Source organism: Cottoperca gobio, chromosome 22, assembly GCF_900634415.1.
Source record: "Cottoperca gobio chromosome 22, fCotGob3.1, whole genome shotgun sequence".
In the NCBI taxonomy this organism is placed as follows: Eukaryota; Metazoa; Chordata; class Actinopteri; order Perciformes; family Bovichtidae; genus Cottoperca; species Cottoperca gobio.
This window is the reverse complement of record NC_041376.1, coordinates 15,085,979-15,106,766: the sequence shown is the minus strand read 5'-3', so window position 1 is coordinate 15,106,766 and position 20,788 is coordinate 15,085,979. Positions and strand designations below refer to the sequence as shown.

At 41.8% G+C, this 20,788-nt stretch overlaps 1 protein-coding gene across 11 annotated transcripts in view; it reads right to left on the bottom strand.

Moving 5' to 3' along the window:
• Positions 1-20,788, bottom strand: part of myt1lb (myelin transcription factor 1-like, b) — a 99,956-nt gene that overhangs the window by 64,907 nt on the left and 14,261 nt on the right. For 10 of the 11 annotated variants that reach the window (XM_029460549.1, XM_029460548.1, XM_029460555.1 and 7 more), the window contains one exon: positions 4,262-4,375. The exons of the other annotated variant lie outside the window; for it this stretch is intronic. The gene's annotated coding sequence lies outside the window, so the exon portion shown is untranslated. The remainder of the gene's footprint in view (positions 1-4,261; positions 4,376-20,788) is intronic. 11 annotated transcript variants of the gene reach the window in all.

Genomic DNA, 20,788 nt, shown 5'->3' with positions numbered 1-20,788 from the left:
GCCTTTTAAGCTCTTCTTATGCCAGAGTAAGCATTGCCCTTCCTTCACCCTCTCTTTCATGTATGTCAGTCCAACATATATCCCTCTAAAGGTAGGTCGCTCCCTCACCAACACATCATAAATTGTTGAGGAGTCTGAACGTCGCTCTGTTATTTCCAGATGTCCCTAAATATTCATGCTTGCTGGGTTTGGACTATGACGGGGGCCGTGGCCCTGTTTGGATGTCTCATTTTATTAAACATGATTTATTAACACCAGACTTACTGTACTGTAGAGCCCCTCAGTCCTAATGGTGTGTTTCTTTATGAATGCCCATAAATGTTTCAACGGGAGGAAAATAAAATGATGAAAGGCAAAGATACCTTGTAAATCTTATTAGCGTGGCGGAGAGGGAACAACCTAGAGTATTTCAGGAAGAGTGATCTTAAATATATATATATTGTCCGTAAAGTGTAACTGTGGTTACCATGGCAATGTAAAATAAATCCTTCCTTGGAAAATAAAAACAAGGAAGGAAAAAGGGAAATAACAATTTATCAATCCAGTCCTCTCTTCTCCCCTTTCAGACTGTGAGCATGTACGTATGTGAGTGCATAACCTTGAATTTTCCCGAAGTAGTCATGTGAGCAAAGTGGAGTTAGTCCCCTCTCACTGAGCATCTCTCATCGGTCTAATCATTGCTCTGTTCTATCAAAGAATCCTCTGGCACAATCTGCGGTGCGAGCAGGAGAGCTCAACATGTGCAACTTTCAAGTGGAAGAGAAATCATGTTGCATGCATAGATTTTCTCACAGCACATGGACTCTTGTGCAGACATTATAGCACCCTGCCCTTGATGTCCACGATGCAGTCGATAAGACATAAAACACCACTGGAACAATTAATTAAGTGTCCGACTCATTATAAATCTAACCTTTGAGAAGTTTCTGTTTATCATTGTTTCCTCTACTGCTTGCTGCTGTTTCTGAAAGACCCAGAGATCACCTGTCAGTGTGGGTGGTACTGTAGTCTTCATTTATTTCATGAAATTTAGTTTGAGTTTCTGTAGGTGGCGCTCTTTCCTTTCTCCATTCACCCATGGTAGCTATTGTTCCTCCCACTTCTTTTCTGAACAAATTATTTTTCCGCTGACAGGCGGCACCAGCATTTGTATCGCAATCAGTGTTTAGAAATAAGCATTTACCTACTAAAGTGAGCTGTCTGGTTTGAAAATTAAATATAAAAAAGAAATGCAGTCAAAGCCTGCTTGCAGAATGTTAAAAGAAACATATCATCTGTGGACTAAGATATGAATGTATACAGACACACAGGCATACTAACAGTGCCTATCTGAAGCCGTCAGACTCTCTCTGAGGGCCCAGGTTTTAGGCGAGGCCTGCACCAGCGCTGAACGCAGCCTTTACAACAAGTGAATCCAGCAGCAGAATAAAACAACAGCAACAATGACGGCAGCAGCAATGGAAGTCTTGTCGCCGCTACCTTCCCTCAAGGCTCTTTGTGAGCGTTAGACCCGGGAAGCATTTACGCTTCTGCGGCTCACCATATGTTGGAGAGCCCTCATATTCTATCTGGCTTTTTCTCACTCTTAGCACCCCATGGGAAAATGTCACTGCTGTAATGAAGGTTAGCCTGCTTATTGAGGATTAGGAGGAGGCCCACTCCTTCTCTGTCTGCGTCTCAATTAGACCCCGGATCAATGCCATTATAGGGCCGGCTGAATAACCACAGAGTCACGTTGATCCAAGCACCAAAACTTTAGGTTGGATAGTTCAGCAAATACATATAATGAAGCAAACTCCTAAGAACATTCTACATGTTCTCCCATTTCTACACAACCAGCAATTTATAAAACGTTATATACTGTATATAAATCATTTAAAAACTCACTGGATTATCTGAAACATGCATTGTTTGGATGCATCGTTTTACAATTTAGAATGATTATATTTATATTTAATGTTAAATAATGTCAATATTTACAGCAATTATTTCAACTTTAATTTGCACTATATAACAGCAGTTATGTGTGTGATCTAAGTAAAATTAAAAACCAGAATAATAATTCAGGGCAATATAGCAAAACACATTTTCATTGCGTGTTTTGTTGCACAAACGTATCGTTGGGACTACACGAGCAAAGTGAAAGTAGTTAACTTGTGTTTCACTTCACAAATGACGTCCACTGGTATTTAGTTGGTATGTATTTACCATATATTGCCTGTAAATGTGTATGACAGAAGTCTTTACCATGTTTTGTAATTGCATCCATGAATTTTAATCCATATGGTATATTATGCAGCATGTATTGTGTAAGGATTGTATTCACTTTCAGAATAAAAAGATCGAGCATGAGACGGCTGCATAAAGTGAAGGCTGCATCCCATTTCAAATGCCCACCATCTAAAGCTATAGTTGTTGAATTCAGCTCAAAGATAAATTCTCAGAGAAGATTGGCATCCTTTGAAAATAAATGCACATTGTGAATGGAATGTGGAATGCAGCTAAATATTTTATTGAGCATACATACTTGAAAAAGCAGCTTTCCAAATGCCAACTGTGTTTGTTTTGGAATTGATTGTACAGTCGGCATAAAACGAAAACAATATGTAAATGATCTTCCTCTGTGCCTATTATTAGGTGTCTTCATCATTATATAGGACACAGGAATGCCATCAGACACAGACAAATTGCACAAAGAAGCAAAAATAGTTTTTGATAGAGAAGAATCAGGATATCGCTGCAAATGAAACATGATCAGAAATGCCGCGATTATTGTAATATGCACTGAGACATAGAACAAGCATTTTGTATGTGTGTGTTTATCATTTTGGTGGTGGTGGTGGGGGGATGGGGGCGCTTAGACATCTGTCACAACAATTCCCATCGTTATCAGTTTCCCTTTGTTTTCACCTTGAAGTTTTGGGAGAATGCGTTTTAGACATATGGTGCCCAACCCACCCTCCGCCACACTCACACAAATGCACACACATACACACACACTCCTACTCTCACATTGGTATTCTGTACAGTGTAGCAGTAGGGAGCCACCAGAACTGCACTGGCACTATCAAATTTCACTGCAAATAGGTATTTACGCCATGCATCATCTAGTGACAGTAAACATGTGTGCCAAACCGATGCTAAGTGCATCTGAATTAGTGTGAAGGGCTGCGGAGATAGCATCTGAGTGGGTGCTGACAGTCAGAGTGAGAAAGAGAGCAAGGGGTGATGGAGACAGAAGGAGAGGCTAAAATCTGGGGAGTGATTCCTAACTAGTATGGAAAAAGGTTTTGGTGGGTGATGGCGGTAGTGCAGGGCTCTGAAACGGTTAGACTGGGAAAAGCTGTAATCAGAATACAATACGACGATTTATCAGCTGATGGCAGAGAGCTGTTACGGTACAGGATGTGAAGGATTTGTGTTTTTTACTTAAATGATTGCTATACAGCCTGAGTGGATCATGTTTGATACTTCTTTCTTTCCCTAAAATCTTGATTCGATTTAGCCTGATTGCGTTTTATCTAAAACATTTTTTCTTTAAAAATGTCTGTGCTACTGAGTAGGTGCCAACTATTAGAAGTAAGTTGTGTCTTTAAAACCGGTTGGATTGGCATATGTTAGAACATGGTTTTCCAAAATTGAATATGTCAATTAAAGGTTCAGTAGAAATAACATTATCATATTTTAGCAAACTATTATTTAACAAATGTGTATAATATTACCTATACCTATAATATGATCTATATAAAACTTGGCACATAAAAGGGGTTAACACTATTAGTGAACTTCATGAACAAAATGCCCCTGTCATTTCAACAATTTAAGATTATATAAAAAATCCTTTCCAGATTCTGCATTTTATTTTTGAGAAATCAGTTTCCTCTCTGACAAACCTGCACAGTGTGATTGGCAGCTTCCTCCTTACTGGTTGACTAACTCTAATTTTCTTTCTAAACTATATACATCACATTATAACTGACAAATGATGTATCACTGTCCCACTGTTTTTGCTCTTTGTTTTTTTTAATTCATTGTATTGTGTTAGTGCTTTGGGTCGTGCTGTTGACATTGGGGATCTCATGTGCTGTGTCATGCTTCTCTTTATATTTGAAATGTATATAAAATATAATGAAAAATGTGGCAATAGAAATTAAGCAGTTACGATTGTTAACGCAAGCCTACATCAGAAGCAGCTTGTGGATATGCCAGCAAACACATTTGAAAATGTTCATGTGAAAAAACCCAGGATATACTACACTACCTGAAAGGGTTTGGGGTTGAGACAGCTCTTTGGTCCAGACCTCTGCTTCCACCGTGACCTACTGACTTTCAGCTGGAGAGGAACGTCTCACCACGTCTCCTCCAAACTCATTTTCTACACAGAGGGAAGAAGAAGATGGAGAACATGCATCATTGAAACCATTTCCAGAACAATTACATTCATATACAGCCATGACAGGATCAGAAATGTCTCCTTCTCCTTTGACTCTGGGCTCATGAATAGTGATATAGCATCAGCTATGCGGCACACGCCAAGTGAACGTTGATTTCCGCCATAACGACGGCCTCTTGTCGTGTGCGATAGACTTGGCAACATGGGGTAATTAGCTAGATCTATCATCTTCTGCAGGAAGTGGGGACAAATATAGCTAATGATCCGTGCCTGCCTCCATGATTTCTCTGCTCAGCTCTCCATCCTTAGCTGAGTTAGAGGAGGAGAGGAAAGGGGAGGGAGAGTGGTGGAAGATGGGAGAGGAGCAAGGAAAGGGGTCGATGTCGCACTCTTTAATAAAAAAAAAAGGTAAAATAACCTTCGACAAAGAAAGTGATAAAGACTGAATGCAAAAAAGATAGAGGTGTGAAACACTGGCTGCGTACTCTGCCTGTCTTTGTTTCTTTCCATCCGGTGCTGCTAATTGAGAGAACGTATGGGAGAGAACAGATGAGGTGTTGAGGGTGTATAGGGACCATCACAAAGAATGAAGGCCCCCATAGGGAGTCTACCAGACGGCCCATTACACGCACACACACACACACACACACACACACACACACACACACACACACACACACACACACACACACACACACAACCTATTTCAAAGCAGCTTAAATCAAAACAATAGCTGCTCCCTCAGGACAAACACAACCATAAGCATATAGTGAGTGCTCATAGTGCCTGTTGTGCGTTATGTAAAAGGAGCTGCGGTGGTTACATGCATAAGCGGACTTTACTTTGAACAAGCAGGGGGTCTTTTTTACCTTCCATCACAAACGCACACACCTCTGTTTTCCACCTTTTTTCCACTTCCTTTGTTGTGTGAAGCATAAGCATGGCAATCACCCTGGAAACAGTGTGAGTGAGTTGTACTGTAAGGGATTAATGCAAACAATGGGCCACTCAAACTATATTTGGTTTTAAGACTAGGGTCCTGCTGTCATTTCTGTCTTTGAAATCGGCGTCAAAAGACGTTTTATATTTGATTACAGCGAAAGGTTAACTCGTAAAGCATTTTCATTCAGAAAGAAATGGCGTTAAAACAAAAAAAAATGCATGCAACACACACACACACACACACACACACACACACACACACACACACACACACACACACACACACACACACACCTAGCCCATTGGTCATTATAATCAGAGTGCAAGTGATGGGTCTGTCCTCTGAAGGTTTTCATGTGGAGGCCGATCAACAAATCACAGCTCTCTCACTCTTCATCAGAACACAGCCCACATTTTCCCTTTATATCTCTGTGTACGAAAAAAAAAAAAAAAAAAAGAGAGAGAAAGAAAGTAAAAAAAAAGACTTATGGCAAGAGTCTAGCCATACAACAATACAGCTCACAAAGGCAACGTATTTTATGTGTTTGTGTACGGAATTCCAGCCACCTCGTCTGCTAGTTTCAGCACCAAGGACAGCGACAGACAGAGCGCAGCAAGGGAAGAATTCACCTTCAACTGCAATGGGAGCACACTCGAAGAAAAGGCAAACACACACACTCAATCTCAAGACCTATACAATCAAATACATCCTAGAGTACGGTTATGTATTCTTAATGTAAACATTAATATATTTAATAACGCACCATGCTAGAGGGTTCGTTCAACAATTTACAGCATTACTTCTCTTAGAATCTTTTTCATGTCAAAGCAATATTAGTATAGTAACTGAAATATCCCGAATCAAATCGATATTCAATTCAATCCAATCCAATCGGAAATGTATGAATTAGTGACAATATCCAGCCCTAGTACAAACACACATAGACACACCTGTGCACAAGGACAAGCTATCCTTATTCTTCCCCTTGTTAGAAAGGTAGAATATATGACCAAGTAGTGGCAGACTACTTTTCAGCCGAGAATCCTACAAGTGTGTGTGCGTGTGCATGCGTGTGTGTGTGTGTGATTTTCTCAGTCTATTCCTTGGAGAATGACAAGGGAACATGCCTGCTCTTTACTGGGCTTCTATATCTATCAAAGCCAGGTTACACACTGTAAATAGCCTGGGATGACTGGCTGCTGTGACACACACACACCTGTAATGAAAAACCCTATTGTATGGTTATGTACACTGCAGTATGGAAAGTGGGCTGTAGTGTCCGCTGTGACATTTTCTATAATACACATCAGGAATTCTAGCCAAACACAACATACAGAAAACTAAATCCCACCCATCATATAAAGTAACACACATATGGCACATGAGGACAAGGGGCACACACACACAAAAGCACATATTACAAGAGAGATACATGCTTTATTCATGTGATGTGTTTGCACACACACAGCAATCTCTTTCTCCCAGGCTCTGAGAGTGACTGGGGCTGCCTGACCTACATTCTTGCAGATATGTATACGGGCAGAGAGGAGATGAAATCTCACTCTCTATTGCTCTCCCTCTCTCTGTTCCATATCCTGTGTTCTTTTCAGTGCCTGTTCATTGCCTTTTAGACACACACACACACACACACACACACACACACACACACACACACACACACACACACACACACACACACACACACACACACACACACACACACACACACACACACGAGGTGAAATAGCGACTATGATTTCTTGGCCTGAATGCCCTCGTGCTGCTGTTGAAACTAGCTCTGTCAGAGTATAGCTACATGTGTTTGATGGATGTCACACTAAGGTGAGAACAGGATTGCTGTATATCCTGTCTTTTCACTGGTGCATATGAAAGACCTCAAACTACCCGGTGCTCTTTATGCATGTAAAAGTCCAAAAGCCAGCTCCTCAGGGAAGCAAATGGTGAGGTGAGAGGAGTGATGGAATGCAAGTAGAGAACAAGATCATTTATGAGGAGAATTGAAATTAATGTGTGCTTGTGTACACATGCAGTATGTGTTTATTTGGTGATGGTCTGTTTGTTAGCTGGTCTGATTAGCCAGAGAGCAGGAGATGAGATCGGTCTGATAATAAAGCCAGCTGGCAGCTTTATCTAATCCTCCTGATACTGTTCTGTGGAAATCAATGCTTCCACTGGCCTGGACTGCAAATACAGAATAAGATAACAGATAAGAAAAAGCGCACATATCATTTTAACTTAAAGGAATTATTTTGCCGCAAACCCTTCTCTCTCCTAATATAATGGGAGTGGGCTTCATTTGTCTAGCTGTGCAGCGATCAGACCCATCGCTATGCTTCATATCAACATTTTTACAATTCGCTATGTTATTCTAGCTGGCAGTCGGCTCAGAGTGTCTATATAGGAGTCCCCTCCATGCCCAGACAGCACAGAGGTTAGTAATTCAAAAGGGTTCAGTTTATAAAAAAAAAGACCTGATCCACTATATCCCTAAACTAAACCACCCCAACCCTCTAAATCCCACTGAGGCATTACACTGACCACCCTGTCAAAACCGTGATACAGCAGAAATCCCATGACACTGCATCTAGACAACTTTAATATTGCAGGATTTTTTTTCTAACAAATCCTCTAGCGAGTACACAGAAAGTACAACTGAAAGCATGTGAAACACAGTTTCCTACAACTGTTTTTAACGGTTGGGTGGTTTCATAATAGACATTTTTAAGTCTGTTTTTATTTCATAATGGCATTTTTCCTATTGATACTTTTATTTCCTAATGCCACATTTTATGACAGTGACTTGTTGCCATTGCCCCTCAGTGTTTGCCAATGTTCCCAAGCCTCTCGTAGCGTAGCCCAACAACTGACAGCCAGATCTATGCTGCCCAAGCCTCCAAGAAACAGCCCGGGGCTTTGAAGGCAATTTGATGGCTGCGAAAAGCTCACAGCTAATGTTGATTTGCTCCCGCCTACTTCAACACAGATTGGTTGTTCACACAAGTCAATAGTGACTTTTTACTGCAACGCAAACCTATCTTCTATCATCGCTAGACGGGACAACGTTAGTCTTGCCTCAATCTCAGACGGTACCTTTACCTTTGGTACCTGCTTTACTGTCATGTTTTAAGAATCTTTGGCATCGACTTGGTACCGAAGTATCAGTTCTTGTGACATCCCTAATAGTTTGTACCGAGTACTTTGGCAAGGTTGTTGGTCTTGCAAACAAGAGCTAGCTGGCAAAAGATGGTAGCCGTTCTTAAGCCATGCTACAAGAGGCGTGGGGACAATCGGTTGAAAATTGATGATGTCATGTCATTGGGAAAAATTCAATTATGAAATAAAACAAGATTTTTCAAAAAGGCCATTTCAAATAAAGAAATTCAAGAAATCCAAAAAGATTCAAGAAATTCAGTGATTAGACTAACATACCGCTTCAGTGAAAAAGAAAAATCTAGAAAATTCATACAGTGGACTGGGATCGCTTTGTAGTTCTGTCTACTGTAATCCAACTATCCTTCAATTTAGGCAGACCAACACAGAGGTAAGCACAGAGAAACCTATATTCAATCAAAACATATCACATTTTAACTGCTGGGTGCTTCCTGTTACAACAGCTAAAAAATAAATCTACCTGTTGGTTAGAATCTCACAAAATAAAGTATGTCTGAGTTCAAGGGTGAAAGAAGGTAGTGAAGTGGACTGGCTCTTTATGACTTTCTTGCTCATATCAAATAGGAAGAGTGAGCCGACGTAAAAGCAGTTTTCTGACCCGCTTTGCTCTTCAAGGACGTGAGAGATGGAACTGACCATGTGCATGACCTGCTGGGCTTCACTGTACTCACAAACACAAACACAGATGATGCCTACTCAAGGAAGTAAAAATAAATAAATAAATATAATGCATGTAGGAACACATGCAGTGCATTTATTATTAGCTTGCCTCTCCATATCAGAGACCCATACACACAAATAGCTAAAAGCACGCACAACGCCCTTCTGGTTTCTCGAAGGAAGTGCCTCCTCCTCTGTGAGGATAGAGAGTGGGGAAAATAACATAGAGAAAACCACCACCACAATTACCTACAGTGGGGTAATCAGCAGCACAATGCACTATGTGTTGGCTGCCTGGGAGAGAGAGTAAAATGCTCAGGTGAGGAGAAGCCAGACAGCAATCAGCCCAGCAGGAAGAGGAAGAGAGAGAGAGACAGAGAGAAAGAGAGAGAGAGAGAGACAAGGGAGCAAAGGGCCATTCCTTTAATTTCCAAGGGAGAGCCAGGGCCTTAATTACTTGATGAGTCTTCTCTCTCTCTCTCTCTCTCTCTCTCTCTCTCTCTCTCTCTCTCTCTCTCTCTCTCTCTCTCTCTCTCTCTCTCTCTCTCTGCTCTGTGGCTGTAAAAAGGTGTGTGTGTATGTGTGGTGCGAGTGTGTACATGTGGTCCCATTATCAGACTGGGAAGACTCCAATCACCTCTTAGCACAGATAGCGAGTGAAGGCAACAACATTGCAGTGAGAGAGAGGAGAGAGAGAGAGAGAGAGGAAGAGAGAGAGAGAAGAGAGAGAGAGAGAGAGAGAGAGAGAGAGAGAGAGAGAGAGACAGAAAGAGAGAGAGAGAGAGAGAGAGAAGAAAGAGAGAGAGAGAGAGAGAGAGAGAGAGAGAGAGACAGAGAGAGGAAGAGAAGGAACAAAAAGACACACAGAAGAGATAGAAGGAGACAAGATACAAGAGAATAGAGATAATATCTAGAGAGATAGAATAAACAGAAAAAGATAGAGATAGATAAAGATATAGATATGACATATAGAAGATGAGAAAATGAAATAGATATATATAACAGAGAGAGACAAGAGAGAGACAGAGAAGAGAGGACAGAGAGAGCGAGAAGAAGAGAGAGAGAGCGCGCGCGTGCGAGAGAGGTGATTTACGCCTTTAGAAGTGTTAACACCATCTCTCATCCCTGGCAGCTATAGAACACCAAGGTTGAGGAGTGAGAGAGCTAAGACTTGAAATAGCCAGAGGAAAACAGCGAGCTGTACGGCACCTTCACCTATAGAAACCGACACAATTCATTGTACTGTTGTACGTTATTCTGTGAGGGGGTTCAAGATATAAGAGGGGAAAATGATTTAGGCACAATTGAGAAAGCTTTTTGACCTGTACCATTTAAGATCAAAGTACAAAACTTTCAGGTGGCAACTTTATTTTTAACCAGCACTGACTGTCGCTTTCGCTGCCAAAGTTGTCATCTGCAGATTACTGTATGTTCACTGGAGATAATTAAAGAGAGTTTTGTGATTGATTTAACTAAAGCCAAAATGGAAACTTGGTGGCTTTCTGCAAGTCTGAAAGGCCATTGATATTAGCCCTGGTTTATGCTTCTCATGTTTTATTGTTACATATGAGTCATAAAGCATCGATAAACCAAAATACAAAATTTGATAAAGGATTGAATGAATTCAGGTACCATTAGATTCAATAAAACTCCGATTATAACCCAACATATACTGGATTTTTAAGGCTGATAATGACACTTGAGAGTTTAAAGAAATCAGTTAATCCACTTGTACTCGGAAACTTCGATATAAGCAGATCTGAATGTTTTGCTGGCAAATGATATTAGATCCTGGGCCTTTGGTTAGTGAACTGATACCCCTCCATGTGGCTGCCTGTCAATGAAGGCTGAATGCTTATTTACAGCAAAGGCATATACAATCTTTCCTCACTAGACAGACAGGGGGATCAATCCAGAGAGGCAGTTTGCAGTATCTATGCAGTAAAAAGGATGGCGAAGCGTCTTTGAAGGTTAGCTGTCTTTTAGCACATCAGATGAGAGTTTAACCCGAAGCTATGATAAACTGTGCTGTGTTGGAGTGCTTTGCCCCAGCTAATGAAAGAGCTTCTTTTGTTGCTGCTGATGACATTTTCCAACATTTAGTCCTTGTGGCATCGTCCTTCTCGTTATTCATATCAGATCTCCCTTATGAATTGGCAAGGACAAAGCTGCTGTGCAGGGTGTGTATGTATACAGGACATGTGTGCATGCATGCATTTAACATTACTGAAGTATGACTGGATGACAGTCTGTGTGCATGTGCAAGCATGCTTATAAGTGCACAGGTCAGTATACATGTTCTCATTTGTGTGTGTGTGTGTGTGTGTGCGTGTGTGTGTGTGTGTGTCTGATTGCACCCAGGTCTCAATGCACTGATGAGCTCTATTGTTCTCGTTTAAAAGAAATTCTCTGTTTCTCTCTCCCCAAAATCGCCCTCTTTCTCTTTCTCTCCCTATCTCTATTTTTTTTCACATTCTCTCTCAAACACACACACACACACACACGCACGCACGCACGCACACACACACACACACACACACACACACACACACACACACACACACACACACACACACACACACACACACACACACACACACACACACACACACACTTCTTCCCTCTCTCCTTACTTCCCCTATACACTCCCCCCCCCCTGCTTGGCTGCCAGTGTCTACCCAGAATACCAATGATGCAGTCTGCAGATAGACAGATAGGGCTGTCTGTCACATGACCCTATATGTCCTGACGCTTTACCCCGGGATGACAGCAGGCACACACGCACATATACAAACACACACATGAACGTACCCCTAGCTTGGTATACTGATCTCAGCAGCAGGCAGGCAAGCAAGCAAACACACACACACACACACACACACACACACATACACACACATTCAGAGATATACACACACTCGGGCAAGCTAATGGGCATACACACACTGAATCACCGCAGGCGAGCAAGCCAGAAAGAGGGATAGAGAGAGAACACCCCGGCACTGGACACACATTCTCTCTCTCTCTATCTCTCTCTCTCTGTGACACACACAGTCCTGCAGGCAAGATAGAAAACACTGAATATCCCCCCAATTCCATCCATCTCACACACACACACACACACACACACACACACACACACACAACACACACATACACACACACACACACACACACACCCCACCCCTGTTTCTCACACAAACACATTCGTCACTGACAAGGCTCTACACAGTCACTGGGTATCCTGTGGCACCAAAAATAGCAGCCTAATAGTAAGAAATAGAAAATGTCCCCTCACTCTCTACTCAAATAGGACCTATATTTCCAGTGTGGGAGTCAAAAGAGTTAGACAACATGAGAATTTGTTTCCATTTGAATGAATCACACGGTAATTCAAAATAGCTCCCTGAAAGTCAGATACCATTTGCAGAGGTACACACACACACTGCACCCTCTTTACTACCTACTGCCGGGTCTGAAATGTCCAGACAGGCAATTCAGAAGTCACTCGACATGTCTGAACAAAAACAGAAAAGCTGCCAAAGAAACCTGATTTACTTTACCGGATTTGGTATTTCTTGTTATTATTCAGTGTCATTATTTTATTATTATTATCTTAAATTAAAGATAAAACAACAACAAGGGATCTGCGCTGTAGTCTGAGATCCACATCATGCAGTCTATGTGCTGTTCAGTCAAGCCTGTGGTCTTTGTGTCATTATCTCTTATTCCTTATGTTTCCCCACTTTTGCCAAGATGATACCTGAGGGATGGGAACATGCTTTCATTCAACAAAATAAGCATTACAAGAACTTAGCATAATTAAAATAAAAATATTCAAAATCTGGGAGTAAAGAAGAATCTGACCAGATACTCAATGCCAACTTTTGATACATGACAGTTTTCTTGGTGTCTTGCTGCTATGGCACCAGAAAGTATTGAGGTGTGATACTCCGTCCTGTCATTCAATCCTTTCAAGCTGTCTCAAAAGGCAAATTGGCTCAAAAAATTATTAACTACAAGCTACAGGTAACAATGGTATTACATGTTGTATGTATCGTACATTAACCAGGTAACAGTAAAGCTTTAGATGAGTTTCTATAATACAGTAAAAGAAACTCCCACAATGTTCACGATGGGCCTTGTTGAAAACAATGAAAATAATGTAAATGTGAATTATGGAAAGAAAATAACATTTTGCTGACTTAAATGAAGTTGCTTCAGTTTCAGTGTCATGGTATTGTGCATGCTGGTTCACAGTCAGACTGTCATGGCTTATTATACTGGGACACTTGAATAGAACAGAGCCATCGGTTAATGTTATTAGGAAAACTCTTCCTACTAGTGACTGATGTGAAAAAGGCGTCCTTCACTTAACCTGTTCTTTTGTCACAATGTCCTGTTTTTGAGTCTTTATGGGACACTTTAAACAATCATATCGTAAACATTTCAAGCACTACATAATCATCAACTTTTCTAATCAAGTGTCCTACAATAATATGTTCCAACAATCAAACCCCTACCTCCAAGAGAATATCTTAGAATCAAAGTGGAATAAAGGGTTTAAAATGGTCAGAGACCTATAAAATATCAGCTACATGGTACCTGCTTGGCTACTGTAGAGCCGATAATGGCTGGCTCTGTACTCTGTGAGGACAGCACATAGTACGGCTGCATTTATGTGGACTAAATAGCTCACACCTTGTATTTATCCCAGTTAAGAGAATATAGTGATTGAACCATGCCTGGTGTCACTGAAAGACATACCAAATCCTCAGAAAAGAAACAGGTGCTTAAATTGGCACTTGGAAATGAAATTGATTCCGAGATCTTGCCAGAGTCGTACCAGCGACAGAGTCATAAGCTGGTTTCTATAATTATCAGCTTGGCACTCAGTGTGCAAAGCACACGTGCCCACACTGAAATACAAGCTAAAAAAATAAATAATCTGACATAAACACAAACTGTGTGTATATGGAAACGTACACACAGTGTACACTGTATGTGTATGTATGATTTTTATATGCCCTTTTGTGTGTGTTTGGGCTCTTCCACCGCATTCTTTCCCTTTCACCGTACTTCTCTTAACACCTGTTGTGAAATATGTATATGTGCATTTTTGGATTCTTGTCAGAAAACTTGTTATGTTGATATCACACCGCGTATTTCAGCTACATCAAGGTGACAGCTTGAGAAAAGGTGGGATGTTTTTATGCAAATGACTGTGAGAATAAAGATAGAGCTGAAACAAGGAAAGAACTGTACATGGCTGTACAGGTATGTACTGAATTTAGAGTTCTGTAGTAGGTTACGTCACTGCATGTGCCTTGGTGAATGTGTGTATGGAAGTATGCAATTGCATGTGTTAGTGTGTGTAGCCCACTCGCACATGTGCATGTGCGAGTGGGCTCAGGTGGATTGTCAACTCGGCAGATGGACATTTGGAGCAGCTTTGCTCCCTGCAGCAAAACGCTCACACACACACACACACACACACTCACACACACACATGCACACACACGCACGCACACGCACACACACACGCACACACACACGCACAGACACGCACACACACAAACGCACACACACACACACACACACACACACACACACACACACACAAACGCACGCGTGGCTGTAACATTAACCTTGTGTAACTCTAGCTGAGAGAAAGCCATAAAAAACATCCTCAGCACCTCAAATCACATATCGACATACCGATCCAATATTTCAACTGTCTAAACACGAGGTAAGTCAAAACGACCATAATACTCTCATATTTCGTCTGTGTCCTGAAAATACCTTCACAGGCTTTTTAGCAAACCAGAAAATGTGTCTTTGGCATTAAAGCAGTTTGCATTTATGCAATGCATTTTCATTGGGATGGTCTGGAAATATGATCAGGAAATATTATTTAGTTTCTACATTGCTACTGTGGACAATGTACTCTGCACTTATCTGTGGTATATGAAAATCCCAGAAATAAAAATGTTGCTTAATTTGTCTGTGACGGCTGCATTTCATTAGTTAAATAGCACTTGTTCATGATGTTAGTGATCTGTTGCTGTCCCTATACGTTGCTCTAGATAAGAGGGTCAGCTCTTATCTATATGCTTTAAATTTACAGTACAATACGAATACAAATAAATATGATGAATATACATTTTAGAATACGGCTGTTTTTGGACTTGTGATGCAGAAATGTAAAAATGCTTGAGCAGATCAGTAAAATATTTAGTGTAGGAACTTTAGTCCAATGTACAGTTTGTGTTTCCATATTACCAGACAGGAGGTACAATGAATATCACATGTCACCCTTTCTAAACGCCTGAGGTGCATGCAGAGCCCCATGTGGCAGCAAGTCCTGTCAGAATGTCCTTCAAGTGTTTGTTACAGAGTAGAGGAGACAATGTCGCTACACTGTATTCCTGCCCCTCATTCTGAGCTAGATGCTGTCATTCTTGTCTTCATTCTCCCAAATATTATCAAATGGCATGTCACTCTGACTCCTAATTTTGCCTTCTTTCACCTGTCCGTGCCACTGTTTACTAAATGTCTCTACCCTCATAGGCTTGTCTTTCTATCCCAGCTGGGGGATGGAAGGATGAAGGGATGGGTGGAGGGCTAGGGGGGAAGTAGACAGAGGCTGTGTGGAGCTGCTAGCTCCCTGAGGACTCTCTTCTGCCAGCCCAGTGCCACAGATCAACAGTCAGCCAGCCAGGCGTGCACTGACCTCATCCCTCTCTCCTTCTCTCTTTATCTCTCTCCCTCTCTGCCAGAGGCACTTGCTGTCCCCATGTCTCCTTCCTACGCCAACTGCCTGTCCTGCTACCAACGGTGCATGTCTGTCTGGCAACCTCTTTGCCTGCTTCTCTGCATGTATGTCTATCTTTTGTCTGTCTCTCCATCTATTATTCCTCCAGTCCTGTCTGTCTGCTTTTATGTCTGTGTCTCTGTCTGTCTGTGTGCATGGGTGCCTGCCTGTCCATCTGCCTGTCTGCCTGCCAGCCACTCTTTCTAGCCAACACCACTATGCAGGAAAGCGGCCAGGCTGTCAGCCGCTCTGCCAATCTGCCTGACTATCTGCCTGTCTATTCGTCATCTGTTTGTGTCTTTATTTGTTTGCCTGCACGTCTATCTGAATGTTTACCTGTCTGCCTCTCCATCTGTCTATTGTCTGTTTATTTGCCTGTCTTACTGTATATGTCTGTGTTGAGGTGCTTAGGAAAATGGCAAACATGAACCCCTAACACCATTCTATAGTAGCCAGGAAAATAAAATCTAATTGTGATTATTTTGACTGATTTGCAATATGATTCGATACGACATTAAAGGGAATTATTATTTTTGCATCATTATTCTCATTTTCATTGAAAGATACATTAAAATGATCATGGGGGGATTTTTTTGCGATGATCTGTAACAAACAAAGATTTTCTGTCTTCTATTAATCTGTAAATCTGTATACGATTTGTAGGCTGGGACATCTCTGCAGCGCCACAATACAACATTCTGACACACGTTTTGCCTTTATTAACAAATATTGCGCCTGCTGAAGTTTGAATATTGCACTTATCCATGTTACGATTTCGCTTAAATTCCAATTAACTGTTCAGCCCTAATATTGACTTGTGAGTAATATTCATATTTGATCGTGAGACCACCACACTGTCACCTAGAAGCTTCCGCAGTACGTGCTGGATCTATTTCTGTTCACATTTGGTACAGTGTAATGGATGCAATGTTGTCCATCCACAATGAGGAGCAGGTTCACCAGGACCAAAAGCTCTACATTGCAAGGGATGATGCACCACAATGTCTGAGGCTTTCTTTCTTGGCAGACCATGTCTATCCATTCACTGTCTTTCCAAACAAAATGCCCAGAGCCCTGTCTTCAGATGCTTAGTCATCAAGCCAACTTCCTGCTAATTCTCTTCCTGTCTCATTCACAGCTCTTTGTGGTTTCAGGAAGATGTTTGCTGAATTGAAAAGGCTGTCTCCACTCTTTTCTCACTATCCTTTCTGTCGCTCTCCCTCCCATGTCTTCTCCTATTCTTGTCTCAACAGGAGAGCAAGAGAGCGTTTGACTGGCTCTTCTCAACCAAAGGCTGCACTGCGCGCTCGCTCGGCAGTCAAGGACAACTCTAATAGAGGTAGAACAAAAGAAAACGAGAGAGGGAGAGGCAGAAAGAGAGACCTATCGAGAGAAACAAGCATACTGTGGTGCAAGGGTCTTTGAAATTATACATTTTATAAAATAATAATGGAGTGTAATTCCTTTTTCAGTAGCGCTGACTTTTGCCCTGCACCACTGTCCACAGGTGGGGAGCGAGATAAAAGAAAATTTCAATCTAACCCTATTTTGCATATCGCACAGCTCAATAGGAAGCTTTCAAAGAGTGACTCACCACATTTCGCCCTGGGCACTGAGCACATACAGAGCTGTATACAGTACATTCATTAAACTGAATATATGTAAGATCAACACTTTGTCTGCACAGTCTTCCTGTGTGTCATAAATTGCATTCACCTCTTTGTATATTCATAATTTCTCATATCTCATCCCGTGTATTTTGCATCCTTGGTGAAGTTTTTGTTACATTTGAAGTCATTTCTTTCTGTGCAGTTTCCTGTTGTTTCACAAAAACATTCCATTGCATTATTTCTTAAAATACACATTTTTAATGTAATTCTAGAATTTTGCACTCACTTTGTAACATGTCTTCTTTATAGTATTAAAACTCTGTAAGCAGTAAAAAAATAATAGAGTAAACTGTGTGTGTGTTTCTTCCTTTCTTTCTTCTTTCTGACACCTCAGTATGTGTTTGTGTTTGCAGTCACTCCCACATAAAGCGCAGAGTTTGCTATGAGCACATTTAAATGCCTCTACAGCTAGATAGCTAATCCCTGTTGTGGATTGGCCCAGTTAGTGGTTCCCAGCTTTTGGAAGGGAATACTAAACTGGGGATGAGGTGGGAGGGGGATGTGGGTATCTCTCTATTTATAATGGTAAACCAAGCCCATGTTTCTGCTCTGCTGATAGATGTTATCTGTGTCAGCCTTTGTTTCTTCCTCTCTCTCCTCCTTCTTCTACCCTCATGTTCTCTATGTTTCTCCCTACATAGTATGTCTCCTGCTCTCTCTCTCTCATTCTTATTCCCTGTCTTTTTCCTTCTTCTCTTCTGCCTTTCTCTCCTCCCTCCTCTTTCTATCCGGTGCCCAGATGCAGAGAAGGCAGCTGTGTTGTGCTTTAAAGTGTGCCCGGTTGAAACCACTGTGCCTGGCATCTGCTGTTGGCAAAAAAATAATAACCAACCCCCACTATAGGCATCCATCTCTGTCTCTCTCTCTCTCTCTCCTACACTCTCTTGCCATCTCGCTGCCTTTTAATCCTCTGAAATGAGATGAAAGACAACTGCCGTCCTTTTAGGGAGGAAAGGGTTAACCATCTACCCAGCTCCTCTTCCAGCAAGCTCACTAATAACTACCAATTATTGAACTGTACATCTGTGTACAAGAAAAGAATGGAAGAACATTCTAAAAAAGGCCATCTCTATTTTAGTCAACGCTTGTTAGCCCAGACACACACAGCTAGCTAGCTGGTTAACTAGTTGTTCAACTAGAGTAGCTCAAATGAGGTCCCTACAGATTTTTGAAGCCAATAACATGATACAGAAATCTCCTGATCAAGCTTGCAAGCTAAATGTGCCGGTGTGGCTGTCTGGCAGCCCATCTCATAACTGTCAACAAAGAGAATGAAAATATAGCCAGCTAGCTAGGGATCTAATTTAAGCCAGCTAATCAGACACAGCCGTGCTTTGTGCTAAGGTGGAGCCCTCCTGAGACCAAAAGCTTTGGAGACGAGAGGAGCGTATCATCTGACTCTGCCAGGGAAGATGCACCCAAACATGGGGGCTCTGGGAGACACAGGCAGGCTGTGGGAGCCGGGGCTGTAATTAGGTGCCCGGAGCTTGACGCCCACACGCCTCGAATGAGACACCATCCATCCCTCCCTCTCCTCTGCAAATAGGCTCCCAGGCGCCTGGGCTCTGGTACACAGCCACATACAGGTGCACATACACACACACACACACACACACACACACACACACACACACACACACACACACACACACACACACACACACAGTAGGCTATAGTTTGTATCAAGCACATAAGAATAACTTGCTCACACACACACAAACAAGATATAATACATGTAAACATACATAAACAATTCATAACACTTACAGCTGCAAAGCTGACAGCATATACACATACACAGAAACATACTTATCTTTGGGATCATGAAGCGATTGTGTTATTTGAGTTATGCAAGATTGGCAGGAAGATTGTCCTCAAACAACAGTTAATGATTGATTTTAGCACTATTGCTTTGTTACCTTTCTGTTATTCTCGTAAGTGTCAGGCTCAAGTGATACTCTCAGACTATGAAAATGTATGCTGTACAACCAACCATTTACTGAATGGAACTACTGTAGGATTGCACCAAATGTGTATTTGTTATTATGATGAGCTCAGCCAAAACATAAAAATACAAAAATACATGGCAATATAATTTCCACTATGGATTAAAATAGAAACCAAAAATCAATCCCAAACACAGTATAGAAAAAAGCTAGCTATCTCAACTGCAGAGCCTGTCTCCCCATCTCCCCTGGTCCGCAAGAGCAGAACACACTGGTGCGCTGGCTTTTGACCACGGCAATTTTAATCAGTCTTTTTCACACTTCATTGGGAATTCATCGCCGCCTTCCCCCTTCAAACATTGTTTGGGAGAGTTATCAGCGGCAGGCAGCATATCCGGTAATTATACATGCAAGGTAACGCTGGGAGCTTGGCTGAACATTTCAGCCAAATGCATGTGCTGCTTGAGAGGCACTGGAGGGTACAGCTGCCTCATAATGCTGGGTCTGTGGCGGCCATGATTGAAGAATGGTGTCTGAGAGTCGCATCCAGAAAGTATTCATTTGCTTCATGCAATGTGAAGTGAGCTGAAACATTAAGTTTAAAGCAACGTGATTTGCATTACAATCAGCCAATTTGGAAAAGGTGTTGTTCTTTAATGTAAATCCTTCCCATGAATTAAAGCAGATCGCTGTGTTACAGATACCAGCACAGAGTGTGAGTGTTTCAGCACATTGCATATTTGAATGTGTTGCAGAGGAATGGTGCAAACACTACTAGAGACTAGATCACTAAAAATGTTGATGGTTCAACTTGTTTGTTTACTGTGTGAGTAAGAGGCCAGCTGTTAATAGGGTCTGAACACACAGCCAGACAAAAACCGCAAAGACGCACACACAGCCACACACTGAAACCACCAGTCAGACACTGGAGGGTCCTCTGGGGAAAATAGCAGCGGGGGCATAACAATGACTCATCCAAACGGTCACGGAAAACACAAACACACACACACACACACACACCCTGCCATGGCACCCAGGCTGTCAGATAGCATCAGCACCCAGCCTATGGAGTACTGTTGACAGGTGTGGCCCACCAGACACGCACACACCAGCCAGTCACGTCCCCCAACCCCTCGCCTGACAGCAAACCACATGTGATAATGTAGCCCA